This window comes from Asparagus officinalis, chromosome 6 (genome assembly GCF_001876935.1).
Source record: "Asparagus officinalis chromosome 6, Aspof.V1, whole genome shotgun sequence".
In the NCBI taxonomy this organism is placed as follows: domain Eukaryota; kingdom Viridiplantae; phylum Streptophyta; class Magnoliopsida; order Asparagales; family Asparagaceae; genus Asparagus; species Asparagus officinalis.
The window spans coordinates 26,302,067-26,324,822 of record NC_033799.1 but is presented as its reverse complement, the minus strand read 5'-3'; the positions used below and the strand labels follow the sequence as shown (position 1 = coordinate 26,324,822).

General features: G+C 40.3%; 1 pseudogene; it reads right to left on the bottom strand.

Moving 5' to 3' along the window:
• LOC109845941 overlaps window positions 1-17,293 on the bottom strand; it is a 53,228-nt pseudogene extending 35,935 nt beyond the window's left edge.

Sequence of the window (22,756 nt, the reverse complement as noted above, 5' to 3'; positions counted from 1 at the left end):
GGTGTTTGGGTTTTGCCATTTTTTCCGGTCTCGTGGTTGATTTGGACTCTGATTTGTTGATCTGAATCCTGATTTGGCAGTAAACCCGCTTCGTTGTTGATCCGGACTCTGATTTGACAGTCCGAATCCCAATATGGCAGTAAATCTGTCTCGGTGTTTGAGTTCAAATCCGTTCTATGGTTGGATGACTCGTTGACTCACCGAACTGTTAGCTTGATTCCGCATGCGAATGGATGTATTCTATTGTTTGCGTGCGGTTCGTTAGCCTCGTCGCCTCGTTAATCCGCTTCGTTGTGTGTCACTTGGCTTCGGCGTTGTGAACTGACGCTCGTGTTTGGATACGTCGCCCGATGGTTCGTCGGTTTGTGCCGAGCTGTGCTAAGGGACCTATAAGCAATTTTATACGCCTACAGATACCCCCTCCAAAGTATTTCAATCTCGTTCTTTTATAGAAGAGTCTGGAATACTTTGGATATGATTGTCCCAACCTTCAGTCGGTGTAACGAGACTTTGGAATGACTTCTGTTCTTGATTCCTTCAATCCTTCAGGCTATTCGGTGCTTTGTTCTTTCCTACTGTGGTCGCCAGATTGTTCGCGGTGAAAATTGCCTTCATTGAATTCATTGTCAACTTTTTAGCTCGAGTTGGTTGTTTCAACATAGAATTGACCATCGGTCGTCGGTGTTGGATCATCATTTACAACGCGTTGTCCGGCGTAGTGTTGTTGAGTTATCCTTAAGAATATTTTTAGAAAAATATTCTCCAGGAACTTCCCAACCAAAAATAGGGAACAGTTTATACTCGTATACCTTATTGGAGTATTAAGAAGCAGTTTATACTCGTATACTTTTCGGAGTATTGATTCTTTCATTGCAACGCATTGATTTTCGGAGTATTAAGAAGCAGTTTATACTCGTATACTTTTCGGAGTATTAAGAAGCAGTTTATACTCGTATACTTTTCGGAGTATTAAGAAGCAGGGTTTTGAATGTCGTTGGATGCTCAAGTCACGAGACCAACTAATGAAGCTGATGCGTCAGTGACTCTCGTATTTATAGGATTTTTGGCAAACCCTCAGCCATCAACGGGTTTGATAAGCCTTTACCGACTACTGTTTAAGCCGGGATAGCATGCTGATTGTCTAAACCCGTTCCGCATGTAACGTTGTGCTAAGAGAGTTAACGCTCTTAGTGCTACAATATTGAATACGTAGACTTCGTCTTTCTCACGCGAATAGACTACCCGACGACGCGTGTTAGGCGTTGTCTTTAGGGTGTTTGGCTAACCCCTAGCCTTCAACGGATTTGACGTGCTCTTACCGATTACCGTTTGACTCGGGCTTACATGCGGATTGTTTTAAGTCCGTTCCGCATGTGACGTTGCGCTCAGAGATTGAATCCTCTGAGACTTGTTGCTATGACTTTGAATACATAGACTTCACCATCGTTATGGGAATAGGCTACCAGCAACGTGTATTAGACGCTGACTCATCCCTACTTAGGCTTCGGGATAGAATACCCCAGAATCGGACTCTGGTGTCTTTTTCTATGGAGAAAGACTAAACCGGTGACGCGTGTTAGGCGTCGGCATATCCTTTCTTAGGATTCAGGATGATATTCCCCATGCGTGTAAGGCATGGATTTTGGTATTATTAATAACAACCTGTCACAATGTTGAATATGTGAACAGGTGTTCTTTTTAACGGTTAAGAACTAACCGGCGACGCGGGTTAAGCGTAGACTTATCCTTGCTTAGGTTTGCGCAGACTTATCCCTACTTAGGCTTCGGGATAGAATACCCCAGAATCGAACTCTGGTGTCTTCTTCTTTGGAGAAAGACTAAACCGGCAGCGCGTGTTAGGCGCAGACTTATCCCTGCTTAGGATTCGGGATAAACTTCCTATGATGAATCCTAAATTCTTGGAAAATGGTTGGTGTGGGAAAGGGAGAATTTTATATTCTATCTCCCGACACTGAAGAAGAAGAATTTTATATTCTATCTTCAGCTGGAAAGGAGACTCGAGGTGGGATCTCTACCCCCAGAATCCGGAACGATGAAACTAGGAGTGTGACCTCCACTTCGAGAATCGAAAACTTCGGATGATCATAACTGTCAGAAGGTTTGATTACCAAACTAAAGGTGAATTTCTCGTTTATCGAGAGTGAATTATGGTTTTGACCCTAATTGTAGGAAGGTTTGGCCAAATGGGAGTTTGAGGTGACCCTAACTGTAGGAAGATTTGATCACTTGATTTGAAAGTGGACCTCTCGTTCAATGGAGGAATCGAGAGGGGATTTTGACTGTGGTCCTAACTGTAAGAAGGTTTGAGAGGTTTGAGACGGAAGGTTTGATCGCTCGATCTGTGGACCTCTCGTTCATTGGAGGAATCGAGAGGGGGATTTTGGTTGTGGTCCTAACTGTAGAAAGGTTTGACCAATTCCGAATATTATGTCCAGACTCTAACAATGAGAGTGTTGAGTGCATAGACGCGGTGAGAATTTGAATGGGAGTTTCTTATTCATCATCTTGCTGTGGTGACCGGATTATCCCTAAGTTATTCATCATCTTGCTGTGGTGACCGGATTATCCCTAAGAATACACTATATAGATTTCTTTTGGGAACCTCCCGTTACATGAATCATCCACCCCTAGCTTCCTATGCGGAACTGGTTCGGACATTATTCTCAGTTACCTGACTGGGTTATCCTTAAGAATACTAGCGTAATATTCTCCAGGAACTTCCCAACCAAAATTAGGGAACAGTTTATACTCGTATACCTATTGGAGTATGTAAGGGAGCAGTTTAACCTCATGCACCTGTTGGAGGATTGAGAAACAGTTTATACTCGTATACTCTTTAGAGTTTTGTTTTGATTTAATTGAGCGATATAACGCCGGCTTCAACCAAGGTCTGAATGCTATTTTTGAGAGCAAAGCAATCCTTGGTGGGATGAACGTCCCTCCTATGGTATGCACAGTACTTTGAGTCTGTAGTGTTGTCAGCTTCCTCCTGATTCGTGATGGGTGGTAGCTTGATCTTGTTGTTTCCAAGGAGGGATTCGAAGATGGCTGGAACGTCTTCGTCCTTGAAGGAATACTCTCTTTGGAGTCTCGGACCCGAAGTCTTCTGCTGTCTCCGGGATTGCTGTTGCGACGTTTGATTAACATCAACAGCTGCTGCAGGTGTCTTGTCCTTACCACGGGAGGCGAAGTTAGAATTCGGAGGCTTAGTTGTTGATTGACCCCTCTCGGCTTTCTTCCTTCGGAGGAATCGCTCAGCTTGCTCCCCTCGGACCTTCAGATCCTTCCACGTTTTGGACGGTGCTGTTCCCATTGCTTCCAACACGTCCAACGAAAGATTGTTATGGCAGGTCTGGAGAATGAACTCTTCCGTGATCGGGTCCCGGCAGTTCATCGCCTTGTTCCGGAACCTTTTGACGAAAGTGTCGACTAACTCCCCGTCCTTCTGCTTCTCATCGAGCAATGCTCCGATAGATATCTCGGTGTCGTCGTCAAAGAAGTTAGCGAGGAACATGGTCTCCATATCGTCCCAACTGTTCACGCTACTTGGCTTGAGGCGGCGATACCAATCGAAGGCGGCTCCGCGAAGAGTGCCGACGAATGACCGTACCATCAGAGGCTCATTGCCGGAGATTACCCCCAGGTGTGATTTGAAATAAATCACATGCTGAGTGGGTGAACCCTTCCCATCAAACGGCGTGAAGTTGATTAAGTTGAACTTCGCCGGATAGGGGATTGATTCCCATTCTCGTGGGTATGGACAAGGAATGCCTGTTTTCTTCGTCTTTTGAGCGGAGATCAATGTGTTGATTTTGCTCTCAAGGTTCTTGATCTTCAAGTTTTCACCTGAGTCTTCATCAGCATTCTCATTACCACCCCCTGCATTGATGGGAGGATTATTGGCGTTATGGGTTTCATTCGCACCTGTGTCCTCATCTTCCAGATTAACCTGGTTACGACGACTTGGTTCGCCTTGCTGGTTCGCCAGTGCTTGAATTTGCTGGTCATGCATTTCTCTCATGTTTTGCATGGCCATCTGCATTTCGAACCTGAAGGTTTCCTGCTGCTTAGCTAAGGCGTCTTCAAGCACAGCAAATTGCATGCCTAATAGCAGAGCGTTATACTCGGCTACGTTGTTGGTGCAGGGTTCGATTAAGGAAAATCCCCTTGGGATTACGTGGCCGTTCGGAGAGATTAACACTACTCCTACTCCCGCAGTGATTGCTCCATGAGGATTTGCTCTGGATGCACCGTCGAAGAATAACTTCCACACTTGCGTAGCTTCTTGGGTAGCGCAAGCTTCAGCAACCTCGTCAGGTAATTCCTCATACAATTTAGACGTTCCCGATACTGGATGATCGGCTAAGAAGTCTGCCAGTGCTTGACCTTTGACCGCCTTTTGGGGCATGAACTGCATGTCGTACTGTGACAAGAGAATGGCCCATTTTGCAAGCCGGCAATTCAGAGATGATGGTTTCGTCATCAGCACTCTCAAAGGATTTACTTTGGAGATGACGTGAATTGTCTGTCCAACTAGGTAATGTCGCATCTTTTGAACTGCGAATACCAAGGCGAGACATTCTTTTTCGACAGGATTATACCGATGTTCGGCTCCCATCATGGTTCTGCTCAGATAATAGATGGCTTGCTCTTGACCTTGATCGTTGTTCTGGGCCAACAAAGCTCCGGGGGAATGTTCCATGGCCCTTACATATAACAGGAACGGCTTTCCTGATACTGGGGCCACGAGAACTGGCGGTTGAGTGAGATACCTTTTAATCTCCTCGAATGCTTTTTGGCACTCTCCATCCCAAACAAAGGATACTCCTTTCTTCATGAGCTTGGAGAAGAGTTGGCAGCGTCCTGAAAGATTTGATATGAATCATCGAATGTAGGCTAATCTGCCTTGCAAACCTCTGAGCTCTTTGAGATTCTTCGGAGGTGGCATGTCTTGGAAGGCACGCACCTTCTCTGGATCGAGAGAAATTCCCTTAGAGGTAACAATAAATCCCAGGAATTTTCCGCTTGATACTCCGAGGAATGATTTTGTCGGGTTCATCTTCAGCTGATGTGCTCGCATGATTTCGAACATTGTCTTCAGATCTGCAAGATGATCGTCTTTGCATTGGCTCTTTACCGCTATGTCATCAACGTAGCACTCGATCTTCTTTCGGAGATGTTCGTGAAAGATCGTGTTCATTGCACGCTGATAAGTTGCACCTGCATTCTTCAGGCCGAAGGGCATCACTGTGTAGCAATACACCCCCAGTGGTGTTCTAAAAGCAGTGTGCTTTTCGTCGTCCGGGTGCATCTTGATCTGATTGTACCCAGAGAATCCGTCCATGAAAGACATCCTTTCATACCCGCAGGTGTTGTCAATCATAACATCCGTGATGGGGAGTGGGAATTCGTCTTTCGGAAAGGCGGCATTAAGATCACGGAAATCGATACATATCCGGACCTTACCGTTCTTTTTGGGGACTAGAACAATGTTAGCTACCCAATCTGGATGTTGTTCTTCCCTCACAAAACCTGAGTCTATAAGCTTTTTAACTTCTGACTCAATTGATTCCATGATCTCTGGATGAAACCTGCGTTGTTGTTGTTTAACGGGTTTTGCGCCCGGATCAATGTTGAGACGGTGCGTGGTAAACTTCGGGGCAAGGCCGGGCATATCTTCATAGTTCCAAGCGAAGACGTCTATATATTCTCGGATGAGAGATATAAAGTCTTCCTTCTCGGTGGATGATAGGTCTTCGGCTATAAAAATGGGCTTGGGGTCAGACTCATCTCCCATGTTGACTTGGATCACTTTATCTTCAGTGGGTGGTTCGCGTTGTTCGAAACGCATATCCCATAGGATATTGAGACGCTTGATCCAAGGATCATCGGTCGATTCCATTAACTCCTCGTCACCCCCTGCGTCTTCATCTGGATGATTGGTTGAAACCATGTTCACAGTCAAGTTTTTAAAGAAGGGTCCAATGCTGACGTCGGACTCGTATGACGATATTCCGGATGAATGGTCCTGCCGCAGGTAATTACTGATTTCATTTTCCGAGGCGGGAGGAGGTGTGACGTAACCCACGCCTCTTCTGGTTTTTTGATAATAGTCCGGAGGTTTTCCTTCAGGAGTGAGAGACATTCGGATCGGCGTTTGCCTCCCTTTCCCGAAGTTAAGGCCATGGGTTGGTACCTGCACTAGAATCATTCTCTATTTGTTTATTGTTAAGAGAGACATCAGACGAGTACGCTAAAATGAAATCTTCATTAATGCACCACTCGCCCCCACTCGGTACATCATTATTACTCTCATCCTGACCCATTACATCAAAGTTTAACTCCCAAGGACAATCTTTATCGGGGTCTGGCTCGATGTCAGCTTCATTACCGCTGTCCACATCTTCTTTCTCTTGGGATTCCAAATAGAATACGGAGTCGGTATGGAAGTTTTCTACTCCTCGGAAGGGGTATTTTTCTGCGATTAGGGTTTGAACTTCACCCTCGTCATTGGCGTATTTCATGACCTGGTGCAGAGTAGATGGGACAATGCGGTTTGCATGTATCCATGGTCGTCCTAGCAAAAGATTGTAGGACGTGTCCGCATCTATGATGTAGCATGTGACCTCAGACTTGAGATCTCCGATCTGGCATCTGAGCTTGATCTTTCCCAAGGGTCGGGTGCTGTTTGCATTGAACCCGAAAATAGTAGTCTGGGTGGTGTGCAGTCGGTGCGAGGGCATGATGCTGAGCGCTGAGCCCGGGTCAACTTGAACACGACTGATTTCAGAGGATCCAATATACCCTGTGTAGTATAGTGGTCGGTCATGCTCATGTTTGACCTGCATGTCTTCTTGTGTGAACGATATGCAAGGTAGACTTCTCGCTGCTTGCAGGCATTGCAGACAAGTTTGATCATCAGAGGCTTCGGGAGCCGGGGTGACTTGGGTGATGAAGCTCTCTGTATTCTTCAGGGCTTCAATCAGAGCTTCCTTGGTAGTTTTGGATAACCTTAGGAGCTCATATAAAGTAATCCTGGCCGGTATGTTGGCCAGCTGCGCCATGACGTTGAATTGGAAGGGAGCGCTCGACTCTCCAGTTTCCTGGTGGAGATTTCTGTGGAATCGGAGCTCCTTCTGTTTTCCTTTGTCTACTGGCTTTTTCGGAACAGAACCCCCAGCGTCTTGGGGCTGTTCCTCGGCCTCTGGAGCGTTCTGGCCATAATCTCTCAGGTAAGCTTTTCCTGACCGAGTGCCAGGATTGCCTTCTGGGTATGCTGCTAGAACAATCCTCTCCTCTTCTGAATCAGTAAGAGGCTTGAGGTGGTCATCATCTTCAGTAATGGAGGGGCTAATCATGTTGGAAGACTTAGCCTTGCCTCCCTTCTTTTTGGACGGGGTGTTCGTCCATTGTTGATCTCCTAGCAGATCAGGGTGGACCCACATGATTTCCCCTTTTGGGGTAGTGAGGGGCACCAACCCCCTGTCCTTCTGACTATGCAAGTCAGCATTCTTCAGACGTATTTCTCCCTTGCGAATGGGGACGACGCCGTCCGCTGACTATGCAGGTCAGCATTCTTCAGGCGCATTTCTCCCTTGCGGATGGGTACAACACCGTTTGCGGTTACCACCGGGGGGAAGTTACCAAATTGGACCGCTATCATGTTAGTAGATACGGTCTTCTGCTCTGGCTTCAGTGTGAGCACATTAGCGTTCACCAAATTCTGCAGGATGTCTTTAAATACATAGCACTTTTTGGTAGGATGTCCAAGGAATCTGTGATAACGACAATAGTTGGGGTCATCCACTTTCACTGCTTCATCCGGCTTCCTGACCTCAGGCAATTGCAGCTTGTTGTTCTTTCGAAGCAATTGGAATAATGTATCCACGTGCTCCTCTTTGAACGAATACTGCTTGGGCGCTCTTTGCTGATTTGGCGCTTTGCCCTGCTTGTTCGGCGGTGGAACTCGCGTGTAGTCGGCCGCCAAGGTCTCCTTCCCCTTAGACCGTTGGGCGTTGTTCTGGTTGCGTTGCTGATTTTGCTGCTGCGGCTTGGGTTGTGGCATTTCTTCGGCTTTGACCCGTGCCACTATTTCTTCAGCTTGTTCTCCTTGTGAGACTAGTTGTCTCCAGGAGCGACATTCTGCCACCCCCATTTGAGCAAGGAGCTGGGTCTGCAGGTTGTGCCTGCAAGTTTCAACCAGAGTTGATTGGGTCATACCTGAGGGGCATCGCAATGCCATGCTGCGGAATCTCTCCACATAGGTTTTGATGGACTCTCCTTTCCTTTGCTTAGTGGCAAGAAGAGTTGGGACCGAGACCTCCGTGTCGTCCTCAAAGAATCTGGCCAAGAATAGCCTTTCCAGGTCTACCCATTTCTGGATAGATCCGGCAGGCAATTTCATGAACCATTCGAAGGCGACACCCTTAAGGGTACCGATGAACAGCCTGGTCAGGATGGCGTCGTTTGCTACTACATCCCCAGTTTGGGACTTGAAGTAGTAAATGTGCTGATTTGGCGATCCTGTACCATCGAACGGTTGTAAGGTAGGGGCCTTAAACTTCGGTGGGTAGGGAGCTGTATCCCACTCAGCAGGGTAAGGCCGCACAACTCCCTCTTCCCGGAGCTCGCTTCGGTTGGCGATTGCGTTAAGGCGAGCCTCCAGCTCATCCACTTTAGTAGATTGAGGGTGCAGTTCTTTCTCCATCTCCTTCTCACCTTCAGAAGAGGATCCCAGGTTGTGAGTCTCACGATCTGAATGTTCGTGCACTTTTTGTTTTCCCTTTGAAGTTGTTCTCCGGGAAGATTCAGGTTTGTGGCCTTTTTCAGCAAGAAGCTGAGCCAGCATATCCTTTAATTGGAGAAGTGTCTCTTGTTGCGCCTGGAGCATGACATGATGTTCGTCCACTCTTTTGGCGATGTCTTCGTGATTCCCTGACATGTAAGCGGAGACCTCGCGTGCTCCAACAGAGCTTGACGATTGAGATTCAGCTATTGCTGAATGTTCTTCACTTGTTGTAATGCCTTTGGCTAACTTTTGATAGTCAACCGGGCGAATAGCTCCTGTTCGAGTCCGAGTATTCTGATATACTCCTTCGAACTGGTCACAAATTTCTCTGACAGTCGAGTGATGACTCTCTTGTGACTCATCGGAATCAGTAGGCAAGGCTTTCCCTCGGCCGATCATGTTGATAGTGACCTGAGGGTATTCCGCTTCAACTGTCTTCTTTTTGTTGCGGCGTTGTCGTTTGGCAGGTCTAACGACATTCGTCAACCTGTCGAATACAGACTGCCGAGGTGTTGTTGCACAACAAGGGCATTCTGACAAGACTGCCGAGATAAGCCTCTCACATTGACATGGGTGAGCTGTTTGTGCTGCTGATTTTCCTCTCGACAACAATTCCCGAAGATCAGGAACTTGGGAGGAAACTTTCCCCGGACTTGGAGGTGGAGTTGGAACCCCCTGCCCTTGGGTAGGTGAGATTGGTTCTTGTCGAACGTGAATTTTAAAGCCACGCTGACTTTTTTGAACCTGACGGACCTCTTGAAGATCGCGTTCTTGAGAAGTAACGCGAGGGTCGCGTTTGAAAACACTAGGCCGAGGCCTGCGTTTAAATGATGAACCTGACCTCTGAGGGTCAAGTTTTGGTTGAACGCGCCCCTGAGGGTCGCGTTTGGTTGGTGAAACAGACTCCTGAGAGTCATGCTTCGTTTGAACGCGCACCTGAGGGTCGCGTTTAATTTGTGAAACAGACTCCTGAGAGTCATGTTCAATTGGAACGCGCCTATGAGGGTCGCGTTTGGTTTTGGCAGCTCCATTCTGAGGGCTGCGTTTTGAGTGAACAACGCGCCACTCAGGGTCGCGTTTGAGCTGTATCAGCCTAGGCTGATAGTTGGGCTCATTACCACGCAGTGAGCGTTCTTCTTTGGGGACGCCAAGTTCGGTTGGATCTTTAGAAACGCGATCTTCGCGTTGGGCCAACAATCGGCTTTCTCGTAAGTGTGCTCGTCGGATGGATCTTCTCCGTCGGCGAGCGGCGTTCTTTTTGGCTTGTTTCTTGTTTTGATGATGTTTAACAAATAATTTACGACTAATATTGTTTGTCTAGTGTTTATGTTTATCTATTTATTGTAGACAAACAATATGTTGGAGGATGGATGGATTGCGCCATAACGATCATATCAAATAGAGGTTGGTGGAATAGTGGTTGAAGCCTCGCTATTCAAAGTTGAAGATCTAAGTTCAAGCTTCATCTGCAAGTATACCAAGTCAAGCTTATTGAAGATCAAGATTGCTTGAGTGTATTTAGTTTAGATTTATATTATGTGTGTTCAATACTTTAAGCTCAATATCATATACACACACATTTTAGTTTTGGTTTCTATGTATATTTAGTTTTATATATACGTACAAGTTTTTAGTTTCTATGTGTATATATATAGTTATATATATATACATAAATGTTTTTGGGTTTCCATGTTTATAAATATGAAAATACATATTTCATATTTATTATTGTGTTTTAGAAAATATTACATAGAATATGCATATTTGTGAAAATTTTGTGTTTCTAGTTTATAGACTTCATAACAACATTTTATATCCTTTATTAAGTCTATAAGAATGTTTGAAAATGTTTCAAAGTTGTGTTTATGTCAAAACATCAAATTTCATGTATATCATATTTTTCATGTTTTGGACATACTTGTAAAATACATGAGTTTTCACAAATAGAAAATTTAATTTAAGAAATTCTTATTCTAACATGTTTATTATCATGTTTATAAACATTTTCCAAAGTTTCATCAATTTTGGAGTTGGTTTACTATGTTAAATTGATTTTAGAAAACCAAGTGTTTTAGCAGTTTTCAGAACTGTAATATCTGTGTTCAAATATTTATTTCTCTCACCTGGGAAGTGATATTTTATAAATTTGATATTTTATAAATTCTTTCTCTGACATGTTTATATACATGTTTGGAAACTTATCTTAAAATTCCATAATTTTTGAAATTGTTTTACTGTGCCCAATTGATTTTACAAAATCGTGTATGTCAGCAGATTTCGAAAACTGTATATTTGTGTTCAAATAATTATTTTCCATAAATGGGAAGTGATATTTAATAAATTCTTTCTCTAACATGTCTTTCAACATGTGTAGATATGTCTCTAAAAATTTTATTATTTTGTAGAGTTGATTTACTATTTTTAATTGATTTTACAAACCCAGATACGCAAATTTCCAGAATGCTGAATTTTGGGGTATTTTGGTCTTTTCACCCTATAACGGCTAGTAACGGCTAGAAACGACTAGTTTTGATTTTGGAGTGTTTTTGGATGGTTTAAGAGGCTATAAAAAGCCCTTAACTTCTATTATTTCTTATGGATGTTTAAGTAAAATATTTCAAAAAGTTTTTACAAATTTGTTTAAGGGTTTCAAGTTTGTTTCAAGTTTCAAGTTTGTGAAGAAATTTTCACAAGAGCTAGAGGAGATCATCCATTGGTGTTTGAGCATTCAACTCTTCTCCTTCTCTCTCTTTTCATCATAGAGAAGTTTTTCTGAACTCTTATTCAGTTTTTTATATTGCTTGATTTTCATATTCATACGCTAGAATTTATTTGAGTTTAGATTTACTTTGATTTATACTCATTGTTACACACACCCACTTGAGCTTATAGTATTTGCATACATAGTATATTGGGGTTGTAAGAGATAGTAACATTGAGTTAAGCCTAATTAAGTTCTCACCTTGTTTAAAGAACAATCATTTGTTGTGTGCCTAATTGTCATACGCTAGAATTTATTTGAGTTTAGATTTACTTTGATTTATACTCATTGTTACACACACCCACTTGAGCTTATAGTATTTGCATACATAGTATATTAGGGTTGTAAGAGATAGTAACATTGAGTTAAGCCTAATTAAGTTCTTACTTTGTTTAAAGAACAATCATTTGTTGTGTGTATAATTGTGAAATTCACTTTGTAATACACTTGTACACCGAAAGGAGTGTGTGGTGAGGACGGAGTCGATACCGAGAGGAGTGGCGTCGGTGGCCAACTGAGAGGTGATAATTCCGAGAACTTAAGGGATTCGATATGTGAGGACCAATACTTGAGGTTGTAGCTTGTGTATGTACTTTGTGAGGATTTGTGAGAGTTGTCGGTTGATTTGCTAACCGAGTGTATAGAGTTTTCGGTTAGCTAGAAAACTAAGTGTGTATAGAAGTTTCGGCTTCCAAACCGGATTGTGTAGTGGATTCTCCCCGAGAGTGGGGAGCGGGGATGTAGGACAGATGGTCCGAACCTCGTGAACATATTGTGCGTTTGAGTTTACATTGGCGCACCTAATCTTATGTTCATATCTTATATCGTCATTGCCTATTGCTTGTTGTTTATCCTTTCCACTATCTTGTTTAGTTTGTTTGTCCCTTGTGATAGTTTATATATCCTTGCATATACCATATAGATATCTCATTGCTAGGATATATCATCTTGTGTATATTGCTTATTCTTGCTTATAATTAGTTGTATATCATACTTGCAAGAATATAGTTGTTAATAAGTTTTAATTGGTATAAAATCGGATTAGATTAGCATAAGACCCTAATCACCCCCCCTCTAGGGTCTAACACTCTAATCCTTCTCTAAACATGCTCTTGTCAGTTGCATCCCTTCTTCATTTGGGATAAATTTCATTAAGAATTTAGGATTGCTAAATAAATTAGTTCATGGAAATGAAAAAGAATTTTTCTTTTTCCTTGAAGCATTCTCTGCATTTTCTTAGTCTAATAGCTTCTGATTCTTTTTTTTTAATCAATATATACAATAAACTATGTCCTTCTATGTGTAAACACAAATAAAAGGGAAATATAAGATTTTCAATTATGCTTATATAGCATTAAAGTTTTTGTAGATAACATCTAATCAATAAAAAGTTGGTATTCCGTTATAACAAGAGTTGCCTCTTATCTAGAACTGAAAATACCTATCCATGAGTGCGAGACAACATGGAGATATGAGAATTTTCCTTCGCTAATTTTCATATTGCATTCAACAACTCAATCATCACAGGAAATATGACAGTGTTGAACGCCTCCTTCAGTGCCAATGCATGGGCTAAATTATTTATATCCTCTGATGTACAAGCAAAATGGAAAAACTCCAGTACCTAAAAAAGAATTTTGTAGAATCTGATGTCAAATATTAAGCATCAAATGAAATCTTTGAAATCACAGTTAGTCTTAGTTATAAAAAGAGGAAGCATAGAGTACCCACAACAAGGAACATCAAAAACTCACCTCAGCAATCTCAGCATTGGATTGACATTTCTGTTTCAAGAAGTATTCCACTGCCTTAACATCGTGGTTAGTTACTTTTTCAATCTTTTTCACTTCCAAAGCATCAGCTTTGCTGAAGCCACTAACTATACTTTCTAAATAAGACCTGGCATTCTCGCTAAAACTTGAACCTCCTTGATTTCAGGTATTTCTATTAATTTTAGCTGATGTCAAATATTAAGCATCAAATGAAATCCTTGAAACCACAGCTAGTCGTAGTTATAAAAAGAGGAAGTATAGAGTACCCACAACAAGGAACATCAAAAACTCACCTCAGCAATCTCAGCATTGGATTGACATTTCTGTTTCAAGAAGTATTCAACTGTCTTAACATCGTGGTTAGTTACTTTTTCAAACTTTTTCACTTCTAGAGCATCAGCTTTGCTGAAGCCACTAACTATACTTTCTAAATAAGACCTGGCATTCTCGCTAAAGCATTGAACCTCATTGATTTTAGGTGTTTCTGTTAATTTTAGCAATCATTTTACCTAAAAAAGAATCGCTTCAGATTAGCATTTTGCACTAAGTAGCCAACATGAAAATAACTACAGTGGCCAGCTTTGTCAGATCATGATGGGTAATGGAGAAAGAGGTAAACCTTTTTTACTTGAAAGTTATGTCTTTCTCCATTACCCAAGACATGACTACACTATGACAAGTTTTAATGAAGATTGCTATACCTATATCAAAGCAGAGGCTAAGCAGATTGTCAGATTGTAAAAGAAAGCACACTAATAAGCATGACCTAAATAAACAATGTTCGATGGACTCATACAGAAACTGCTAATACTACATCATATGCAAATTTATTAGAAGAGGGGTACTATTGTCAGATATGCATATCAAATATAAATATCCCAACGGTTCACAGAATATTTTAGGCACAACTTTAAACCTTTTGAGCTAACTAATGCTTTAAACCTTTTATCTAAATACCTGAAACATATTATGATTTGTAAGCAGACGAACAAGGATATCCAATCAACAACCACATTTTCTTCATGCTTTACTAGAAACATTTCTTTATCATTCGCTACAAAAATGATTGTATAATCTACATTTAACTATGAGACCATTATTCTTAAAAAAACATATTGTAAGACTAAAATTGTGCACTGGTGTTGAATAAAAAAGCACTTATTAAATATTTATTCTTACAGGAGAATTTAATGAAAGTTACCTCGACCATTACACGGTAACAGATTAACCCATATTCACTAAAGAATGGGTGCAAATCCTTGACTTTCTGTAAATATCGGCCATCTAAAGGTGATAGAGCCATAATGCTAACAAATTCAAGATCAACAACCTCCTCTTCATGATGATGCTCCATCTAAAACATTAAAGTTCACACAGCCAAAACATATTCAACTAGTTGTCCAAATTTGAGGAAAACTAAAGAAAAAGGACCACCAAAAAAATTAGATCATTACAGATCAAATTTAATCATCATTGAAGACTCATAAGCCCAATTATTGGATTGAATATAGCACACTATAAATTAAGGACTGCCAAAGGATCATCTCAATTTGTTTTAAAAAAATTAAGAACCTGAAATTCAAAATACAACAGTAGAAGCCCTATATTACAAATCCAGAAGAAGAAAAAAAAGTGACCTATAGCATATGATATTTATTATTTACTAAAAGTTTTATGCTCTATCACAAAATATTCCCTCACGTAAACTTATAAAAAATCCTATCTTTATTCAAAAATCCAAAAGATGCCACTTTTGAGAAACATTTCAAGATTATAGTACATGAGATTTAAGAAAACTTAGCAACGAAATAATCACAAAAAAGCAAAAAACAAGCATGTAGTCAATAAAAGGCAGAGCTTGTGTTCGTGAAAATTCCCCAGCCAGGAAACCAAGAATGGAGATCTTTACCTTCGTAGTCGTGACTCCTTCTGAACTGCTCACCGAAACCCTAAGTGGTTTAAATCGCCGAGGAGGGGTGGGCTGAATCCGAAACCTTAGCTGGCCTGATCGTCTGCTGATCGAAGTCGAAGAGGGAGAGGAGGAAAAGGGCGGCAAGAAAGCGAATGGGGATTGAGGGGGTGACAAGAGCTTTTCCATAGAGTTGCAGACGAGATCGAAACCCTAACCCTAGATTTAAAGGGGGAATTTGTTCGGGGTTTAGTGGAGCGGGAAAAAGGAGCCACTTTTTTTTAAGGAATTGGATAGATCGAGGAGCGAGCGCCTTGATTCATTTTATACACCTTTCCTGTGGAGGTTAGGTTCAGTTCATCAGATACTTTCTTTAAAAGGAAGGTAAATGGTGGATAATCTAATAATACATATAGATTTTTGGTAAAACATTGTTGTAGGTCCCTCATGTGCTAGCCAAGTATCTTTTCGGTCCTTTCGGATCATTAATATTTAGAAGTCGTCAACCACAGTCATTAATATTATCAATGTCATCAATCTATGTTCTTTTTGCAAATTTCTGTAAAATATTGTTGAGGAGATCACATGGCTGCTACGTTAGCAAAAATTAGTTGCAAGTTTCATACAAACGTGTATGTTGAACTTGTGATTTCACTAATTTTTTTGCTGAACATGGCAGGGTCAGATCATTATCACGTCAGCAAAATCTGATGACGAATGTAATGTTAAGAGTCACCACTATTAACTTTCATCAAATATTAAAGACGCTAACAGTATTTGGGTGGTAGTGGTACATTCTGTTATAAGTGAAAGAAACTTTACTTATAGAAATAATCAGGCAGTTTTTTGTATGTCCGCTTGCTTACTGGAATACAAATAGCTCATTTTACTTTTCTTTTTTTTTTCCTTTTTTTCTCTTTTTTTCATTTCTCAAAACTCTTCATACTTATCATAAAAATAGTTGCATGAGATCCCAAGCTATAGGCACTATTTCTGAGAAAAGAACATAATATTAAGCTGATGAAACTTAAGTTAATTCAAGTAGTAATGAGCAAAAGTTGATATAACAGCTATCACAAAATTCAACAGAACAATAAACTATTTACTGTCAATAGGTTTTTCCAAATATTTACTCAACGAGTTCGAAGCAAACTATACTCTTTTGAGGCACATTAGAGAAAGAACTAGAGTGATTTTTGTAAGTGACTTTTGTTTTTGCATATTTAGATGTTGATTTTGCATATTTTGATGTAATTAGAGAAGCAACTGTATTTTTTGGATCTGTATTCTCTTTACTTATGTGATAATTAAACACAGTCTAATTCTCTCAGTCCTTACCACGTATGTCAATTCTTATAGGCGAGATCACGCCACATGAAATTTCCATCGGATATTTTGATAGTTATTTTCAAGTGTACTAGTAGTTTCAAGACCATACAGATGTTAAAGATTGAGAGAGTAAAATAGGACAACAACTAACTGTATCTAAATATGTAAAAAACAAGAAATCTATATTGTGAACAAAAAGAGAATACTAAGGCAGAATCGTCCAACCAATACAAGTATACCACACAGATGTTTGTTGATATTTACAGATTTAAGTACCCAGATACTTTATTTCAAAAGAAAAGAACACAAGAATATTGTTCAAATCGCATAAACAAGAATTACTATTGCAACCTACATAAGGGGTAGCAACCAAAAATCAATATAAATATAAGTGTCGAGGTAAACAAACTTCAAGTATTTCAAATGAAAACAAACTATCAAGGAGACAATTGACACAAGGGGGAAAAACCATCATGGGGGCATAAATCCAATAATCAAATCCCCCGACTTACAATATACCATCATGGGGGCATACAATTTCTGATTCCTATATGTTGATCACAAATACAAGTCCTAGGAGACTACAAAATACAATTGACACAAGGAGAATACAATGAACTTAGCAATACATGGAAGCATACCCGTGTTGCTTCTCCAGAATCCATTTCTAGTATTTGAAGCCTCCTGCTTGCAATTTTCTTCCTCCAGGCCATTAGTAAAAGAACCAAATGAAACTGATTGCAGTGATCTAAAGATTACCCAACAATGCTACATGCTTATTCAATTTTGTTTTTCTTTTGTTAATTTACCCTTGCAAGCTTACACAATAATACAAACACAAACGGTTTGTGGTATAACCTGCCTTTGCTCATAACGAAAATGCAAAGGGGAAGTAACATGAACCACGAATAGTTCAATTAGTAAAATTTTCATCTCGTTGATTCAATGTTTGTTTCAACGGCTATAAAAGCCTGAACCCATTCACCAAATCCACATGATCGTCGATAGACTTAGACAACTTCTCTGCTTCTCCAATGTATGACTAGGGAGTCAAATTCAAGAGAACGCTCTTTGCTTCTTCTAGTGAGTTCCTTCAGCTTCTCATATGCCTCTGGGACGTTGTATCTGCGCATAACCTAATGCAAGAAAACAAGAGAGAGTCCATCAGCAACAAGGGTCTCTTTGGAGGAATATGGTGATCTCACGATGAAGCAGACTATCATGCCATAATTTATTGCTAAGGTTGATTATCAAGTTATGGCTCTCGCTGCTTGAGGGATTATGTTGATTAAATACCTTCATCAGAGGATTATGTTGATTAAATACCTTTATCAGGAGATAGGTGTGTTTCTACCTCAGGCTATGGAAATACATCATAATAATCAGGTTCTGGCATATATTGCCAATGGTATAGACTAAATCTCATGAGAACAGGAAGCATATAATGGTTGATTGTCACTTCATTATGAAATGATATTGAGCAAAATGTCACTTCACATGTCAATTCAAATAGATAGGTAACAGTTTCGCTAAAACATTACCTTTTTTTAGGGGGGTTAGGGGGAGGAAGGGGAAGGGAATTTTTTGCTTAGATTTAACTAGCTAAAAATGACAGGTCTATATGCTCTTCCATCTTAAGAAGGAATGCTAGAATAATAGTTCGTAACTAGATCATCATTGAGACTTAATGTAATTATTCTATTTGTTTTCGAGTGAAAATACCCCTCTCTTGGACTGTCATCTTTCCCAACATATAGTCAAAATGCTGGGGGAGGGGGAATTAGATGTTCTATATAAAACCTTCAAAAACAATACAACATATAAGAAGACCTTTGATATTACATCATATAACCAACAAAAGTAGAAAAAAGAAAAATTATACAAAAGCAGTCATAATAAAGTCTATGTTGAATTTTTTTTCGACAATCACATTGGCTACTACAACAGCCCATGTTTTCAATTTTTTGTCAAAAATTATGGGTCCCACTGAAGAAAATTTAAGACGTGGGTCCCACGAGCATAGTAAAATATTATTATTTTCTTAGTGCATAGTATTTTTCCTAAACTCTATAAATAGACCCCAAATCCTTAAGGAAAATTTTCCAAAAACAACAATCAATATATACAGATATATATGTTGTAGAATAGCTAGTGCTTGTAGGAACAATGCCTAGACCGAGAAGGTCTTATAGATCGAGGAGATCTTTTCCTGATAGATCGAGGAGATCTTTGTCTTATAGATCGAGGAGATCTTTGCCTGATAGATCAATCAGATCTTTACCTTATAGGTCGAGGAGATCTTGACAGTACTGGGTCGATGCACACCAAAGTACTGGACTGCTGCCCCTAAAAGCAATTTGACCTTGGGATCCTTGTACTAGAGTAGGCCAAATAATGCTTTAAGCACAGTGTTTTACAAACGCATAGCAGATAAGTTGGAAAATTTTAAATTACTACACTTTAGTTTTCTATTCAACTTTTGCTGTTATATATCTGTATTATTCCAAATTTAACCATAGACGCTAACAGTCTAAAGGGAAGTGCAGTGCACTGTCAGGACTTACTGTTTGTATTGGTTCTGCAAGCACCTCCCACACCTGGTCCAGGTCTTCATTTAGACAAGACTCATTTACCTACACGTGATGGAGAAGAAATAAAGAATTAAGAAAAGAAGAGAGTTACAAAGCAGTGTAATTTCATGAGTCATGTCATTATTAAATATTTAATTTGGAATGAGACATATTGATGGCACTGTATCAAAAATGTACAATCAAAGTATTATTACTCTAAAATAATGAGCTTTAAACTTCAAACTAATTTGGGCAAGTTTCAGAATAAACTTGATTAAATGTAGGGATGGCAAATTATGACCCGAGCCATCAACCCGATCCGACCCGACCCGTTTATATTGGGTATGGGTCAAGTTATATGGGTCGAGTCATAAACGGGTCAACCTGAACTGACACGTTTATTAGATGGGTAAATTAGGGTTCACCCGAACTGACCCGTTTAACCTAATACCGACCAATTTAATTCTAAATGGGTTGCAAACTCCAAATATGAAGATCATCTTCGTCATCTTCATCCTCCTCCTTCTTCTCTCTCTCCTCTTCATTCGACCCCCAGTTTCCTGCCATGTCCATTGTCTCCGGCGCGATCGGCCGCGTCTCAGCCCTCATCGATAGCGAGCCAGCATTTCAACGGTCGAGATCGGTCGCGGTTCCGCTCGTACGAATGAGATTGGAGGAGGATAAGGGGAGATCAGAGAAGGGGAGGAAATGGTTGCCCGATGTGCTCTGCGACCTGGCAAGCTACAGGAAGAAGGAGAACATGTCGCTGTTGGGGAACTACTTCACCTCTATGGGGGAGAGCTAATGGGATCTGGTCGAGAGCGGAGCTCTGGATCTAAGGAAGAACTACGTTGCGGGGTTGAAGGGTCAGAGGTCAGCTTGGGAGTGCCCTGGTTTTTTTCTAAAGCCCAGGTTCTGTCCGGTTTTGACTTTTATGCCGTGCGAGGATCAGAGGGATTGGGGGGTTCGTCGGAGTGAGGCGACGACCAAAAAGGCAGGGACCGTGGTTTATAATACAGTGAATAAGCGGCAACCTAATACTTAATTAGGATTGTTTATTAAAAGGATCAATCTCTTGTACAATCTATGTAGCAGTATTGCATATTTAGACTTGTGATTGTCGAAAGAGTCAAAAGAATTTTATCTTGATCTATATAGCATCCATGATATAGAACTGAGATTTGATAAATGGGTCATTCGGGTTATATGGGTCGGGTCGGGTAACCTGTTTAATAAACGGGTCGGATCGTATTAACTCATTGGTTAAAATCGGGTCACACTTATACGGGTTGGGTCAACTATGACCCTACCCGACCCAACCCGACCCATTTGCCACCCCTAATTAAATGTTAACATTGGGATTGTCTTTATACGTTGGCAGCATATTGAGCAAAAAAGGAGCTTTGCCACTTTTAGATGTATCTTTCTTCGCATCAACTACTCGGACGTACAGACAGAATTTTTTCAAAAGAATCATGCCAGATATCATAGTTATGGATCCCAAATAATAGATCTAAAGGAAATTGAAAAGGATAGCAAAGACATAGTTCATATAATATTTTGAGGGAAATGGTTAGTACAACATTTAGAAAAGAAATACTTTTATAGAAAAAACTTAAACATCCATAAAACCCGCCCCCCCCCCCCCCCCCCCATATATATATTAGATGGATTGACATCGCAATAAAATTATCGTTGATAGCAGATAAGAATTCATCTTGAAATGGATCCACATTTCTATGATCTTATAATTGCACGAGAATTTAGCATCTTGGCTTAGTGATGAATTCAAATAAAACATATGCCCAACCCAAATAGTTTAAAGCAATAAACAAGAACAACAACATACATGAAGCAAAGAATGACGACAGTGGCACATTTAACTACGAATAACACATTCTAGATTTCTACTATTTTCTAGTGATAACCAATCTCATGGCAATTTTACTAGTAACCCTGAACTTCCGGATTCTTGTAGTGCCACTTTTGTATGCCAAGAGAGAATACCCAGATCCAATACCGCAATTTCCCCAAAAGTGGAATCGGTCAATCCCTCTTGGTCAATGATTACTCATGGCAATAATATAGTATCACTTTACCATAATGGAGACACTAAGAATGTGTTATTTTTGAAGCTGTGATATAACGCTGACTCACATTAAGGTACTCCTCATATAACCATGATAAGAAATAAAAAGTAAATGAATACACACATGCATACAAGAGAAGATGGGCAATTTTGCGAGCTGGAGAGCTAGTAGATAACATAGCAATTAGCCAAACACAAGTTGCCCTCACTATTCTCAAATCGAATGGGTTAACTTTATGCAGGGCATAGTTGAAGATCCATCTCCCCAGCCTTGGTTCATCTAGAAAGCAAAATTATCATAAAATCATTTAGTTCCAAATTGGAAGTTTGGGAGCTAAAATAGGTCCTAATATTTTAGGGGTATAGTGGTCAAGCATAAGAAAGTTACCTGCTTAAAATAACCTAACGAAATATAGCTCCATATGTCCCGATCAAAATCAGTCAGGATGTTATAAAACTAAACAACTGCATTAAAAAGCTTTACGATATAGTCATGCGGCTCAATCTGTATACGGAGCAAGCAACAGGCTCAGATAGAGAGTATGCATGCAAGCCAAGTTCCATTCCATTCATAGGCCACATTGACGTAACCTTTCAGACAACACAAACTTAACAAAATTATTAGCTGGCGCTGCAATTCCGTTATTATTTATGCACTAACTGGTTGGTGTAGAATAGGCTAATTGATAAATGTACTGTAATTCCAAGATAGATGGATAACCTGCAAGTGTATCTACTTATTATCAAGCATGCCCCTGATAGTATCTACTTACTATATGAATCACCTTTTGTAAACTCTTGAAATGTGAAATGGCAAAAAAAACCTACATTTCAGTCACCTGAGTCGATTGCAAAATTCATATTAAAGAAAATCTTGAGGATCTATTAGTTATACACTTTTACAGTTTGTATAGTTGCCTAAATCTTCACGAGGACTGTTTACTAGTAAACTAGTTCAAGCAGAGAACAATGAATACAACCAGCAGTGTCAAAAAAGTATAGGTAAATAAAGTACTCCTCCCATTAATGAAAGCTGTCCAAGTCATCCACAAAGAAAAAACCATATCAAAATCGTCTATGTACTACTTAATTACGCAAAAAAAAAGATCCATCAAGCTGAAATGAATCAGATAGGTAAAACCTTGCAAAGAGAAAAGTAGTAGAAGTAAATAAACATGCTTGTGTCACGTAAGGGTTGAAACCTAACCCTAAAGAGGTCACAAACTCAGCTACAACAGTTGGCCATTCAATATCAAGATATGCAACTTTACGTGCAGTGTAGTTTCCAACAGCTCCAGCACACTTGCCCAATATTTGCACTTATGTAAAGGTCTTCCCTACTTCACTTAGTCTGAAAGCAAAATTTTCCATCTCCTTTCCCAAAGTAGTGGGCGAAGCAGGCTACAAAGGGAGTTAGAAGATATCAGAACTAAACCACATAAACCTTTTACAAAAGTAAACCATTTGTTCCTGTTGCATAACGATGAAAATTATCAATATGATATTTATCACGTCCC